This window comes from Lucilia sericata, unplaced genomic scaffold, assembly GCF_015586225.1.
Source record: "Lucilia sericata isolate MDLA Ls3-8-SP2 unplaced genomic scaffold, ASM1558622v1 Contig000673F_arrow, whole genome shotgun sequence".
NCBI lineage: Eukaryota > Metazoa > Arthropoda > Insecta > Diptera > Calliphoridae > Lucilia > Lucilia sericata.
Window position 1 is genome coordinate 139486 of NW_023994678.1, and position 13644 is coordinate 153129.

The 13644-nt window shown below is 34.0% G+C and overlaps 1 protein-coding gene across 1 annotated transcript in view; it reads left to right on the plus strand.

Annotated features, from left to right (window-relative positions):
• The first annotated feature begins 318 nt into the window (after positions 1-318).
• LOC119607194 (protein GDAP2 homolog) overlaps positions 319-13644 on the plus strand; it is a 104686-nt gene continuing 91360 nt past the window's right edge. The window contains exon 1 of the mRNA XM_037961004.1: positions 319-773. The gene's annotated coding sequence lies outside the window, so the exon portion shown is untranslated. The remainder of the gene's footprint in view (positions 774-13644) is intronic.

Genomic DNA, 13644 nt, shown 5'->3' on the forward strand with positions numbered 1-13644 from the left:
TTATATATAACAGTTATTGTCTGTGAATGTGTATATGAGAGTAAGTGCGTGTGTTTGTGTTTACGTGTGTGTGTATGTATAAATGCTAATTCGAGCAGAAAATATATAATTTTTTTTTTATAAAATACATACCTAAAATAATAATAACAAAAAATATTTGAAAAAAAATAGTTAATGGAAAAACCATTATAGAAAAAAAGTTAGAAAAATATTAGAAAAAAACAGATTTTAACGAAAATTTTTTGTTGTTACTTAAAGTAAAAGCAATTTTTAAAGTGATTTGTTTTGTTGTTGCTAAAAAAATTTTTTAAAATTTATTAAAAAAAAAAGTGCTAAACATATTTATTTGTTTATATGTAAAAAATAACAAAAAGCTGCCAAGAAAAAATAAGCAAAATTAAACAAAATTATTAAAAATTCAAATAAAAATAAAAAAATATTTTCAATAAAAACCTCTTTCTTAACTGTGCTAGTAGTGTCATCACTATTTTTACTACAAAAAAAAAAAAAAACATTAAAAAAATATTATTGAAATTCGAATAAAAAAAAAACCTAAACTTATTTACTATTTTATAGTTGTTTTGACATAAATTACAACTAGTTTTTTTTTATAAGTTTTTCTGCTTTAAGTTAGTTTTTTTAGTTAATTTTGTTGTTTTGTTCGTTTGTTGTCTTTTGGCATCTGAACTTCTTCTGCTTTGTTTGCTGTAATAAAACAGTATAACTAACAACAACAATAAATAACTAAAAATCTACAACAACATCAACTAAATGTAAGTTACAACAAAGAAATATATATACATATAGAAAAAACTGACAATAAAAAAATAACAATAATAATAAAATGAATTTTGAAAAAACGCTATAAACACTATTAAACCATTTCCATTAACAAAATTTGAAACCAAATTTAGAATTATAACAAGTAATAGTGCTATATTCTGCTATGCCGAATCTTAAAAGCCCACCATCAAATCATATACCATGAAAGGAATGTTCCCTAATAAATAAACTCTGAAATTTGTATACCCTAAACCACTATAGTGGGAGGGTATTATGCGTTTGTGCTGATGTTTGTAACACCCCACTTTCTGAGTCGATTAAGCTGTGTCCGTCTGTTCGTCCGTCTGTCTGTCCGACTGTATGTCCATATAAACCTTGTGCGCACTCTGCAGGTCGCAATTTTCAAGATAATTTGATGAAATTAGGAAAGCTATTGAAAATGGTTGAAATCGGTTGGCCCCCATACCCCCGTATAGGGCTTTTGACCTCATAATTATGTTAAAAGGTCCACTATCTCTACAAAAATTGGCAAAACTTAGTCTTAATAATTCTAACGATTTTTGTAAACATAAATCCCGACAATAAATTTTAAAAGAATCGGCCCAAGTTTTGTCCTAACTCCCATACAGCCGAACCTTCCGATTTGGGCCTATTATGTTTTAACTATTTCTAATATACTACTTACTATCTATCCAAAAATCAGCATAATTAAGTTTGATATAATTCTAAATAACACTGTCAATTTTAGTAATGATTGGTCCTCGTTTGACCCTAGCCCCTATATAAAGTCCCCTTCTGAAAATGACTTGAATGTCCCAAGTCACTTATAAACATTAGTATCACGATTAAATTTGTCGCAAATAAGTTTTATATAAACATAATTCCCAACAATAAATTTTATAAGGATCGGCTCAATTTCGGCCCTAGTCCCTATACAGCCGGACCTTCCGATTTGGGCCTATTATGTTTTAACTACTTCAAATATACTACTATTTATCCAAAAATCAGCATAATTAAGTTTGATATAATTATAAATAACTCTGTCGATTTTCGTAATGTTCGGGCCTCGTTTAACCCAAGTCCCTATACAAAGTCCCCTTCAGAAAATGACTTGAATGTCCACATGTCCATAGTATCACGATGAAATTTGGCATAAATAAATTTTATATGAACATAATTCCAAACAATAAATTTTATAAGGATCGGTTCAATTTCTAACCTATCCCCCATACAAACGCACCTTTCTGCGGGCCTTTTATCTCTTAACTATATCTAATATACTACTATCTGTCCAAAAATCGGCATACTTAAGTATACGTTTCGATTAAGCTATGTCCGTCTTTGTGACCTTGTAAACCTTGTGTGCACGCTAAATCTCGTAATTTTCAATATGATTTGTTAAAATTTGTCACATACTTTTCTCTGGATCCAATGACGAAGGCTGTTGAAAATTATTGAAATCTATTTTTTATTTTTCCTAGTCAGCATACAACCGTACATGAACAGACATTATTTGGAAACTATGTAAGATTCTATGTAAGATTTATTATTGAAAATGAATCACATTTAATATTCGCAATTGGTGTAGGGTATCATATGGTCGGCCCCGAACGACTTTAGTTTCTTACTTCTTGAATCAATGCTTTTGTTATTATCGCAACAATTTTCTCATTTATAAGATTTATGTATCAGGCTAATACATATAGAAGTGTTTTTTAATGAGTTCTTAAGACAATTATGGACCGAGCTCTTCCAAATTAAAAATATAATTTTTTTAAACAAATTGTTTTTGTGCATTTTTTATAACTATAAACTGTTTTTTTTTTTTTTTTTTTTTTTTTTTGTAAGAGAGGTTATTTGGGGTTAGGGTCAATTATGGACTAATCCTGATCGGTATTTCCATAAAGACATGATGCCAAATTGGTCCAGGGATATGAAGGCAGTTTATGCTCTTTAAAGATAAATAAGATACTCCGAAGATATTCCACAGAATAAAGTTTTGTGGTGAAATACAACTCATCATTAGCTTTAGTTCAAGATTATTCAACATCATCTTTTTTACAAAAAATTTTTTTCTCCGACATCCTCAATATTCAAATCGCAGGTACCGCTAATCTTTGACAGATATCGTCCTAATTTCTTTATTATTTTATTACCTTCTTCATTGTGCATAAATCACATGGAGATTTTCTTAAAATTTTAAAATTTACTTTACAATATTGTTAAAAGTTTCAAACTGTAGTTTTTAAACTGCCGTCTGAAGGGTTTCCATTATTTGCTATTAAAATTCAAAAAGATAAATTTAGTGCTAACATTTTTATTAAAGTCGTTTTCCCCTTCAAAACGTGGTCCTATCGAGAATGCATTTATATAACTCAAAGTATAAGACTAGAAGCGGAGTCGACCAATATTCGCAACTTCTGTAATATTACAAAATTTTATATTTGGGAAACAAGTATACAGTCAGAAGGACTAAAAGATGAAATTGTGAAATAGCTATCTGAACTCCTTCGGACATTTTTTGCTAGGACCAATAGGTAAAAAGTTACACTCATTTGAATAAAACTCTGTATGACCAAAATGTCCAATTTTGACCCCCCCTAAGTCAGGCAGTTCTTAACCGAAGAGCTGAAAACCTTGGTGCAAATTTTGTCCAAATCGGAAGACTTCGATTTTAAAAGTTGGGTCACGAAATCGCCCATATAGGAAATGTTGTAGATTCTTACGTCGTAGGAATTACAATAAGTGAACTATTTGTAAAGTACAGATTTTTGTAAGCTTTGACCCCAATATCGTTTTAATGATGAAGGCTCCCTATGGATGATTGTGTTCATTACAAAGAACGGCCAAAATTTCAAAAAAAAGAAGGAACCCATAGACTATAGTATACTTTTTTTCTTAAAGAATTAAGCTGTGCTAAACCCGAAAATGTCATTACTAAAAACCATGATGACAGAAACATAGACGTTTCAACACAATATCGACTTTAAAGAGCCTTAGGAAATTGTAAATTGCTGTCAAAAGCAGTCAAAAGTTATCGATAACAACAACATAAATGTCAATTTCAAGTTGTCGAGTATGACAAACCTTATAAGAAAGAACTTGTCAAATAATATTACTCAATGTCAATTGTAATAAAGAAGAAAGTACAAAGAAACCCTTTCGTTTAAATTACAACTTAAATGTTTAAAATGAACTTTTAAATGACGGACGGAGAAAAAAAATGCAATAAAATAAAAGATTTAAGATGGAAAAGGTGTAGAGATATAAAATTATATGTTTGATTATGTATGTGAAGGCAAACACAACTTAATGACAGTAGTAAAATTTAACCCACATACACAAATACATATCTATGAATATGTATGTATGTATTTATGTATTGTTTGTATACATATACTACAAATAAACAGTTATACAAATATACATACATACCGTTAAAGGTAATTAGTCATTACACAAAGACTTTCCTCCCGCATACAAACACACTCATACACTCAACTTTACCGGGTAAAAGGAAATAAAATATGAAAAAAAACCCACTAAAATACACACACCAAAGGATATTATATAGACAATACTTGTTCTAATAAAAATAGTTTACCCTTCAAAATAATATTAATAAATAAAACAGCAACAAAATAATAATAAACTTATAGAAAAAAAAAACTACAAGGAAAAGGTAACAACAATAAGAAAACAACAAAAAAATTAATATTTACTTAAACTTCGGCCCACTTTTACCTTAAAGGGATAAAAAGGACATAGAAAAAAATGTTAAGAAACACCTTAGAAGAAAACACACACACACAAAACAACAAAAACCTTAAAAAGAAATTTTAATAGAAAAAATAAAGTATGTTGTTGTTGTTGTTGGCTGTCTTGTGTAGGGCGGTGTGTGTATCTACTTTTTTTAAGATCTATAGAATTTTTTATTCTCCTTTAAAACTTTTTTTATATATTCGTACACAATATTTTGACATGCTTTTTTCGATTTACTTTTTTTCTTTCTGTTTTTGTTGTTGCCGAGTTTTGTGTGCTTAAGAACAGTCTAAAAAGTTTTCTTTTCAAAATCCCAATGCGAAAATTTTAAGTTTTAATAAACCCTTACGGATCACTGTCAATTCTTTGGTGTCTTATAACTCAAACACAGTACAGGGACTTAATCATCATAGGGATGCATTTTAAGTATTACCCATCTCTTACAGCACACATCGTGTGTCCTCTATATTAAGAGCGGTTTTGTGGTATACCCTTCTTTAATTGCTTTATTGCGACCCTAACTAAAACTCCTCTGTTCCCTATGCTAAGGTAAAGACTGAGATCTGAGTAACACTGAAGCAACTGTGAGCATGGCAATCTAACGGAAACCAGAGTTTAGTAGTCGGTGTTACTATCGGGGTCGACATGCTAGTGGGACATTCGAAAAATAACTTCTATTTACTCTCTGGAAATAAATATTTGCGAGACCGATGAGGAGAAGTTACTCAAAGTGAGCTCTAAGTCGCTGAATAAATACAAATAACAATCAAAGACTTAGGACGGAGAGTTGAATGAAAAATACTCGGTCGTCGACTACTCGAGATTCAACGTTATTAGCTCACCAATCATAAATATCGTAGAAGGAATTATGAGGAAATACTGAATACTACAGTTGTATAGGTTAGCTCACTCTGTTAGGAGGCTGATTAGAATTAGTATATCCTTGTGAAAACGTCGATATCCGTTCTCTATTTCAGCAATGGATCGTTTACGATCACCAATTCACAGACTCTTGATGTACTCTTATCCTTATCAAAAGATCAAGGAGGCACAAGAAGACCATTAAGCAAAATACCAAGAACACAGGCACAACACAGGCGATTGCTAAAGATTGGGGTCGACATGCTGATCGGACATACGAAATTCGATGGGGAGAAGTTAGAAGTATACGAAATTATGAAGAAATACTGAATACGTCAGTTGTGGAGGTTAGCTCACCCTGTTAGGGGGCGGATTCGAATTTGTATATCCTTCTGAAAACGTCGACATCCGTTTTCTATTTCAGAAATGGATCGTTTACGATCACCAATTTACAGACTCTTGATGTACACTTATCCTTATCAAAAGATATTAAGATAAAGGAGATGTAATGATCAAGGAGGCACAAGAAGGCCATTAAGCAAAATACCAAGAACTCAGGCACAATTAGCGATTGCTAAAGGTCCTACAACATGGTCGAGACGCCACAAAGCGTCTGACGATGTTATTACATAGATCGGATTCTTCAACAAAACATGTTACCTAAAAAATGCCGAATTCAAAACTTGGCCAGACTTTCAGCAACCAAACGATTCCCTTGGAAGAGTAATTGGAACATAGGTTCTTGACAAACTACATCCATTCGGATCTGTCCATTGCAATATTCTTGATTTTGTTCAAAGTATTCCACATATTCCTCGACTTGTTTTCGATCTGCCTGCAACAAGAGTGTGATCGAGCTAGACTTCAAGATCTTTGGGGGTTTTCATCCATTTTCTTTTAATGTTTAAGAAAACTAATATTCTCCAGAGACACTTTTTTACAAACAGTTGTGAGCATTGGATATTACTCGAATGTAGGTTTATTTGGAAATATCCAATTTGATCTTCCAGTGTCGTTACTAATGGAAAATTCTACAGAATTTTGTCATTTATCATGTTTCCCCTTCCCGAGGTGTATCACCTTGAATCTTCAGTCTCCTTGGAGTTATTACTATCTCGGGGTAAAAGAGATGTTACCAGTAACTCTAGTCTGCCGGGACTATAAACTGATGGTGTTATTTAACTCCTCTTCCATTCCATGGAATCATTCGACTCGTGGTCGAACAAGAGAACATATTTCACCTGGTACCACTAGTGGTCTGCAGAGCAGAGTTTCGGACTTTGTCTTGTGTCGATTATTGCAGAGGTTCCTTCAGAGTGGTGATTAAACCCAAATCGCTGGAAGAGAATGCTGGTTTAAAGGGTGATGCAAGGTGAAGTAATTATTTTGTTTGATAAGTTTGTTGCTGTTGCCGAAAAAGCCAACAGTTAGCAGGGAGTGACTTTCCAGCCACTTTCCAACCCTCAACGATCGAATGAGTCGGTTGTATTTCTCTTGAATGTTTCGAAAGAAAGAGTTATGGACTGTGTTGAATGGTGATGAATGTATGGTATTCTACTCAGGTGCTTATCAATAAAGATCCGTTTTTTGACCGGACTTTTTGAGCAAAGCGCTTGTTCATGGTCCGATGTTGAAAAAATTGACAACTGCGTGTTCTTTAGCAATCACAAGGGGCGGTGGTGGGTCGTGATGCAGAGTGTTAAATGTCTTTTATGCCTTTTCAATGTTAAATACAAGATAAGTTAGTTATGGTCCGATGGTCCGATGTTGAAAAAATTGACAACTGCGTGTCCTTTGGCAATCACAAGGGGCGGTGGTGGGTCGTGATACAGAGTGTTAAATGTATTTTATGCCTTTTCAATGTTAAATACAAGATAAGTTAGTTAGTATGGTCAATGTATATATAATGTCGGAAACCAGGAAGTTGTTTCATTATTCTCCTGTTAAAAACATGAGACAAAATCTTGTTGACCATACTGAGCAAGTTGTTTCCCCGCCATTTGTTTCGATTTTTGAAATCACCTTTCTTAGGGGAATTAGTTCCGCACTAGTTTGAGCATTTACCTTGATGAGCTCTCTTGATTTTGCACTGATATTGAGTTGGCTTTTATTAGTCGAACAAAGATCAACATTTGAACTGCTCGTCATTCGGTGCCGTAAGAATACCATGGCTGCCCTTGGATTCTAGATCATCGACAGCTATCTGCCAATACAATTTCTAACTCTTTTGCGAAAAGTGGTACTTCACAAGCTAGAGAAGACGCCGATATTTTCGTCGGCATGCCACTATCTAGCTGCAATCGCTCGTTTCCTGATAAACTCCACTAGCTTGCACAATTCAAGTAATCGACGTGATGAATGAAGATAATCATGTGGCCAATATATAACCCACTTAGATTCCAACCCTTGTTATATCTCCCAAGAACACAGCTACGGAAGATACTAGCTGTGATACCTTGCCACTGGCGTTTTGAGTTTCATGCTAAAAGTTAGAATCTACCAAGTAACGACTTGAGCAGAAGCTGTTAAGACGAAGATGATATCATTTATTTTCTATGTGTATGCCTGGTTCTGGACGAACACAGATTCAACATGCTAAGCATACCTTTTCCAGCTCGATTTAACAGCTTTATCAGGGGTAAATATTCGAAAGTTGAACGTCTTTATTAGTGCGAGAAACTGGTTTGGATATGTTCCAGAGTAGTTAGGTTGAAGTTTATTAATACACTCTTAATTTGGACCACAAAAGGATCAATATGATGGAACCACGTGTGTCTCCAGTGCTGCAAACACTTGGACAACTCCTTACATAAATTAAACTATGATTGTCCCTTATTGGTGTCCAGCTGCTGACTCAGTATAAGTTAACCTCCCGAAAAAACTATTTAAATAGTCATTCCGGTTTTGTCTGTTCTTGGTGTATGTTTCATCAAAAACATTTCGATTCAAATTGGACTATATGGATGTAGGTGACATTGTTTGTAGAACTCCTTTCTATCGTTCCACAAGAACTTTTTAGCCTGCCACCTTTTTAGATGTTCAAAATTAAGTAAGTATAGTCAGTATGTCTGTTAAGCTTCCTCAATGTCAATTTTTGCGGATAATTTTTGTTTTCCATTTATTTTTGTTGTTGAAAATGTGCTCGCTCTTTCGACCAAAAAAAAAAAACATATTGATGTGTTTTTATATAAGTAAATTATATAAGTATGTGTTTCTGTGTGTTGTGTGTGAGTGGTTATTATTTTTTCGTTTTCATATAACCAAATACTCCTACTGTTTCAATTTCAAACATAATAATGCCGCATATTTCGAATACACACACACTCTCATTTAAGTATGTGAAAGGAACTTTCAAATTTCTAACACACACACACATACACACAGACTCAAAACATTTAGAATCACCCATACTTATAACATTTTATATTTCCGTTAAACGTTAGACACAACAGCAGCTATAACAACATCGTTTACCAACTGCACACTCACACACACACACACACACCCTTAAATAAACAGTTGGCATATAAAATAACACAAGAGCAACGAAATTTTTTAAAGTAAATCACGTTTATACAGGTTTGTTGTATTTCTTGTGTGTAAGTGTGTACGCCTGAAAGTATGCTTTTTGTTGTTCCACCATTCGACAACATCCTGTGCTGAAGATAACGGTCTAACATTTTGCTTATTTAAATGTTTGCATTACTATGCGAGTGTGTGTAATTGTGTGAGTTTTTCTTTTTTTTTTCTTTTGGAGAGCATATTTTTGTCCTATATCGAAATATTTCTGTTTCTCTCTTTTTTATTACTTATATCTCTGCTTTGTAAGAACACAAAAATATAATAAAAATGGAATTTTATATCAATGTATGTCTCTGTCTGTGTGTGTGTAGAAATTGTTGTTTGCTGTTTTCTTTCGCTTAAATTACTTTGTAGCAATTTTCTTCAAAATTTTTTTTTTCTCGTTCTGTTTTCGCCTGTTTTTATATATTTTTAAACACACATTTTGTTGCTGGAAAATCTTCAGGGACATGTGGGAGAATAAAAATGAAGAAATAATGCTAGAGATAACAACAAAATCATGTTTTTTGAATTTGTGTTTTTTTTTTTTTTGTTGTAGTTGGCGTTGTTCTGTTTTTCACGTTAGTTAAGTGTCGAATTTATCTTTAAAATATTGATTAGTTTGGCACAAAAAAATAAAATATGTATAAAAAAAAAAAACAGAACAAAATTTAACATTTTTAGTAAGACATGTTGTTGAGTGCAAAAAAAAATGGCAAACTATTTGAAGAAAAAAAAAACACAGTTAAATCTGACACTTAGGGGAAAACCAAAAATGTCTAAAATAGAATTTGCATTGCCAAATACAAATACATTTCTACATTTAATAGCACTTGAATAAAAATTACATAAATCGATAGAAATTTGATGATTTACATTAGGAAAATTAGAAATCCATATCTCCTTAACATGGTTGTTTTTTGGCGAGTGAATCACTTTCAAAGAGATACTAGCGTCTGATGTGTTAAAAACTCGAGTCTCCCGGACGTAAATCCATCAAAATTTTCATTCAATATTCTTAAGGGATGTTCTTACTTTCGGTATAACATCGTTTCCAAGGTGTTTGAATCTAATTTTGGCAAGACAATGGCAGCGAAAGAGTTTCAGGGTTTCACTATTCTTCTAAGCATTCGTTAGATTCCGCTCATCCAAATTGTTGTAGTTGTGTAGTCCTGTGTGTCAAGATATGTACTATCAAACTATCACTGGACTTTGTCCCTTCTCGTTATCCTTTCGGTCTTATCATCTACCTCAGTCAAATAGAGTCGAATGGAATCCGATTTACTCGTCATGTGTAGTACTGTAAAGTATAAGAACCAGCGTGTAGTTGCGAAGAAATCTAGTTCTTTTATTGGATAGTACTGGATATTAGCAGAGAATATGGAAAAGGGTTTCTTTCCTTTGTCACCTTAAACAAACCCCGCCCACCACAGGACATGTTACCTTAATTAACATCCATCATCTTGGTGTTATTGCAATTCCCGATTAATATCCCGGGGTATAGAGGTGCTACCAATACCACTAGTCTGCCGGGACTATAAACTGGTGGTGTCAAATGCATTCTCGGTCCTGGGAACAAGAGAACTACACTATCTGGTACTGTGGGAGCCAGTTGACCACAGGACTTGTACTAACTGGTCATTTGCTTGGTGCCCCTTTGGGATCCATGTAGTGGATGTGGTGTAAACCCACACATCGTGGATAGAGAATGTTGGTTTAAGGACTCGCCGGCACTATTTACATTTCAACAGATGTCAGAGCAACTTATGCTGGATTCCAGAACCCTTTGGGTATCTCTTACTGTTCGCGTAGTAAGGCATCAGTATATGTCGTCATGTGTAGTATTGTTAAGTATAAGAATCAGTGTGTAGTTGTGAAGGAATCTAGTTCTTTTATCGGATAGTGCTGGACAATCGCAGAGAAGATGTAAAACGGTTTCTTCCTCTTTACATTTGACATTGAGTAACATTCATCATCTTCATGTTATTGCAATTCCCGAGGTATAGATGTGTTACGAATACCTTTAGTCTGCCGGGACTATAAACGTGTGGTATCAAATGCATCTTCGGTTTTTGCAATGATTTGACCTGGTATCGAACTAGAGAACCAAACTATCTGGTATTAGGGAGCCAGTTGTTTACAGGATCTGTCCTAGCTGGTAACTTTCTTGATGTTCCTTCCACGTAGTGCATGTGGTTTAAACTCAAAATCGTTTCTACTGTCTTTGCAACTTCCCCCAAAATTGTGCAGAGAATGTTGGTTTAAGGACTCGACGGTACTATTGACATCTCAACAGATGTCACTGGTTGATGTGATAGAGCAATTTATGCTGGATTCCCAAACCCGTTAGTTATCTCTTACTTTTCCATGTTGGAAATTGTCAGGTTAACATTTGGTAATTGCCTATCATTCCGTAGATGATCTTTTTGATCTGAGAATAGAACTGATATAGGAATTTGGAGAAATTTCGGGAATGACTTTCCCGGAGACTAGTATTGATTGAGTATGCATTTTTACTTCGGAGAAGTTATCGGTGCTGTTGCCCTCTTAACAGGATAATGTGTGAAGAGCATCATCACTCTTCCTGTCGAGGCAATTATTGGGTTTGGTTGACATTGGAAATCCCTACATTCTTTGTCATACCATCCAGACATACAGAGGGATCCTGAACACGTAGCCTTGTGATTTGGTTGCGCATGCTTTTATAGCAGGACTCCTGTTGGTCCATCTAGGAGTGATATTCGAGATTAGTCATTTAATAGGTGCGTATGTTGGGGTTTGTAGGAACCAATCTCCATTGATGAAACTGACAATTGTCTCCTCGCGCTGCCTGTCATTCCGCAATGTGATCAAGTGAAGCATGATATTAAATATCATGAGTACTCACTAGTAAGGTGATTGTACATAGACCGACACATTAATTTAAAAAGCTTGTCACCAGGGTGCTTTTCATCTCAATCGCTCGGGGGCAAGTGGTGAAACGTTTTAAGTCCAGTCAGTTATTGAAAATTACCACAGTGAGATTAGGTCATCAAGGCAGATATATATAGCACATTGACATTCATTATCTTTACAACTGCGACAGTATACACTGAAGGGACTGAAGGTCGACTTGCATGTTTACCAATGTCATGTTATTACTGAAAGCATCGAGATTTCTTTCAGTCCCGTCCCGTCTATTATGATTTTTTAGTTGCTAGGTAAAGTACCATATTAGTTTGACCATTCTGCATCTGGAGATACTAAAGGTAGATCAAATTCCTGCGATCTACCTTCTCATTGCCATGATAGTCTCTATGAGGGAAGCGCCAACTGCCTGCCGACGAAATTTTCAATATTTCCCTGAATGTTAAGGTCATAGTGTGTTTTAATTTATGCAAAGACATTAAAGGCATTCGGTTGACGATAAGAGATTCTTACCCCAAGTACATCGTAGAAGATTCCAGATCCAGCAACACAGTTCATTTAGGATCCCAGATACTTGTGCTGAATTCGCTCACTATGTTTCCCCTATACAACGCCCTCGCGAAAGAAATTCTGATTAAGAGCAGATAGCTTAGAATCCTAGCATTTCCTCACAGGCAGAGATGTCAAAGGAACTATGTGCAATATGAGTTATGTCAATGAAAACTGATCTCTGAACTTTATATAGTTGGTCTATAATATAGATATTTGGCATTTTTGTCCCTTAACCTCGGTAGATTGAAGCTTGAAATCTTGGTCTATAATGTGAACAGTACCAGTTCTGTTCTTGACCAGTTTATATGGCCCAGTTATTGAGTTATATCAGTTTTGGGAATAAAAAAGAACTTTATCTTTCTCCAGTTGGTCGAAACATGTTTAAGGAAGAGGCAAAGAGAAAATATTCTATGAAACCAGGGGATGAGGTACTTTTTTGTAATTTGTAGCATCGTTCCGAAAATACAATCAGGCTAAGGTCAATTGAATAGCGAGAAACTATCTATCGCCCATCGATTGCACTTTCATTTGAAATAAAAATTATTTCTCAGCGATTTCTCGAACCCTGATAAAGCAGTTCATACACAAAAAGAAAAATCGCAAACTAAATTTAACTTTAATTCGATCAAATTTAGCAAAATAAGTGAATTTTGAATAAATTTTAAACCCAAAAAGGCTTAAATTAGGGTTTTCATACTTTACAGATCCGTACTAGAATCAAATATTTGGTACTTGCTTTAATGAAACCCGTACTTAATGTACTTTTGACACCACACCCGATTGATTTGATCAGGGATTACTCAATTCTTTTTTTGAGTGTATATTGGACTCTCATTTGAAATAGGAAAATGCGTTGAAAATGTTATCAAATACTTACATATATGTATATGTTTAACAAATATAATTATTATGGCCTTACTTCTATAAATACAATGTCAAAGTGCAGAATGACACGTCAGGATTTTATCAACAACAAAATTTCGTAACGCATTCATTTAATTATGGGATATGTACTAGATTATACAGATCTGAACCAAGATAAAAATTGTAATTGGCTAATAGCAAACACCAGTAAAAATTACAGTGTAACGCAGGCATAGTACAATAATTATATTGAGAAAAACATACTATTAAGTTTAATAAAAAAAACAGGGTAATCGAAATATTTTTTTTAAAGAAAAGAGTTTCTCACTTTCTTAAAAGGAACTAAAAGATTCA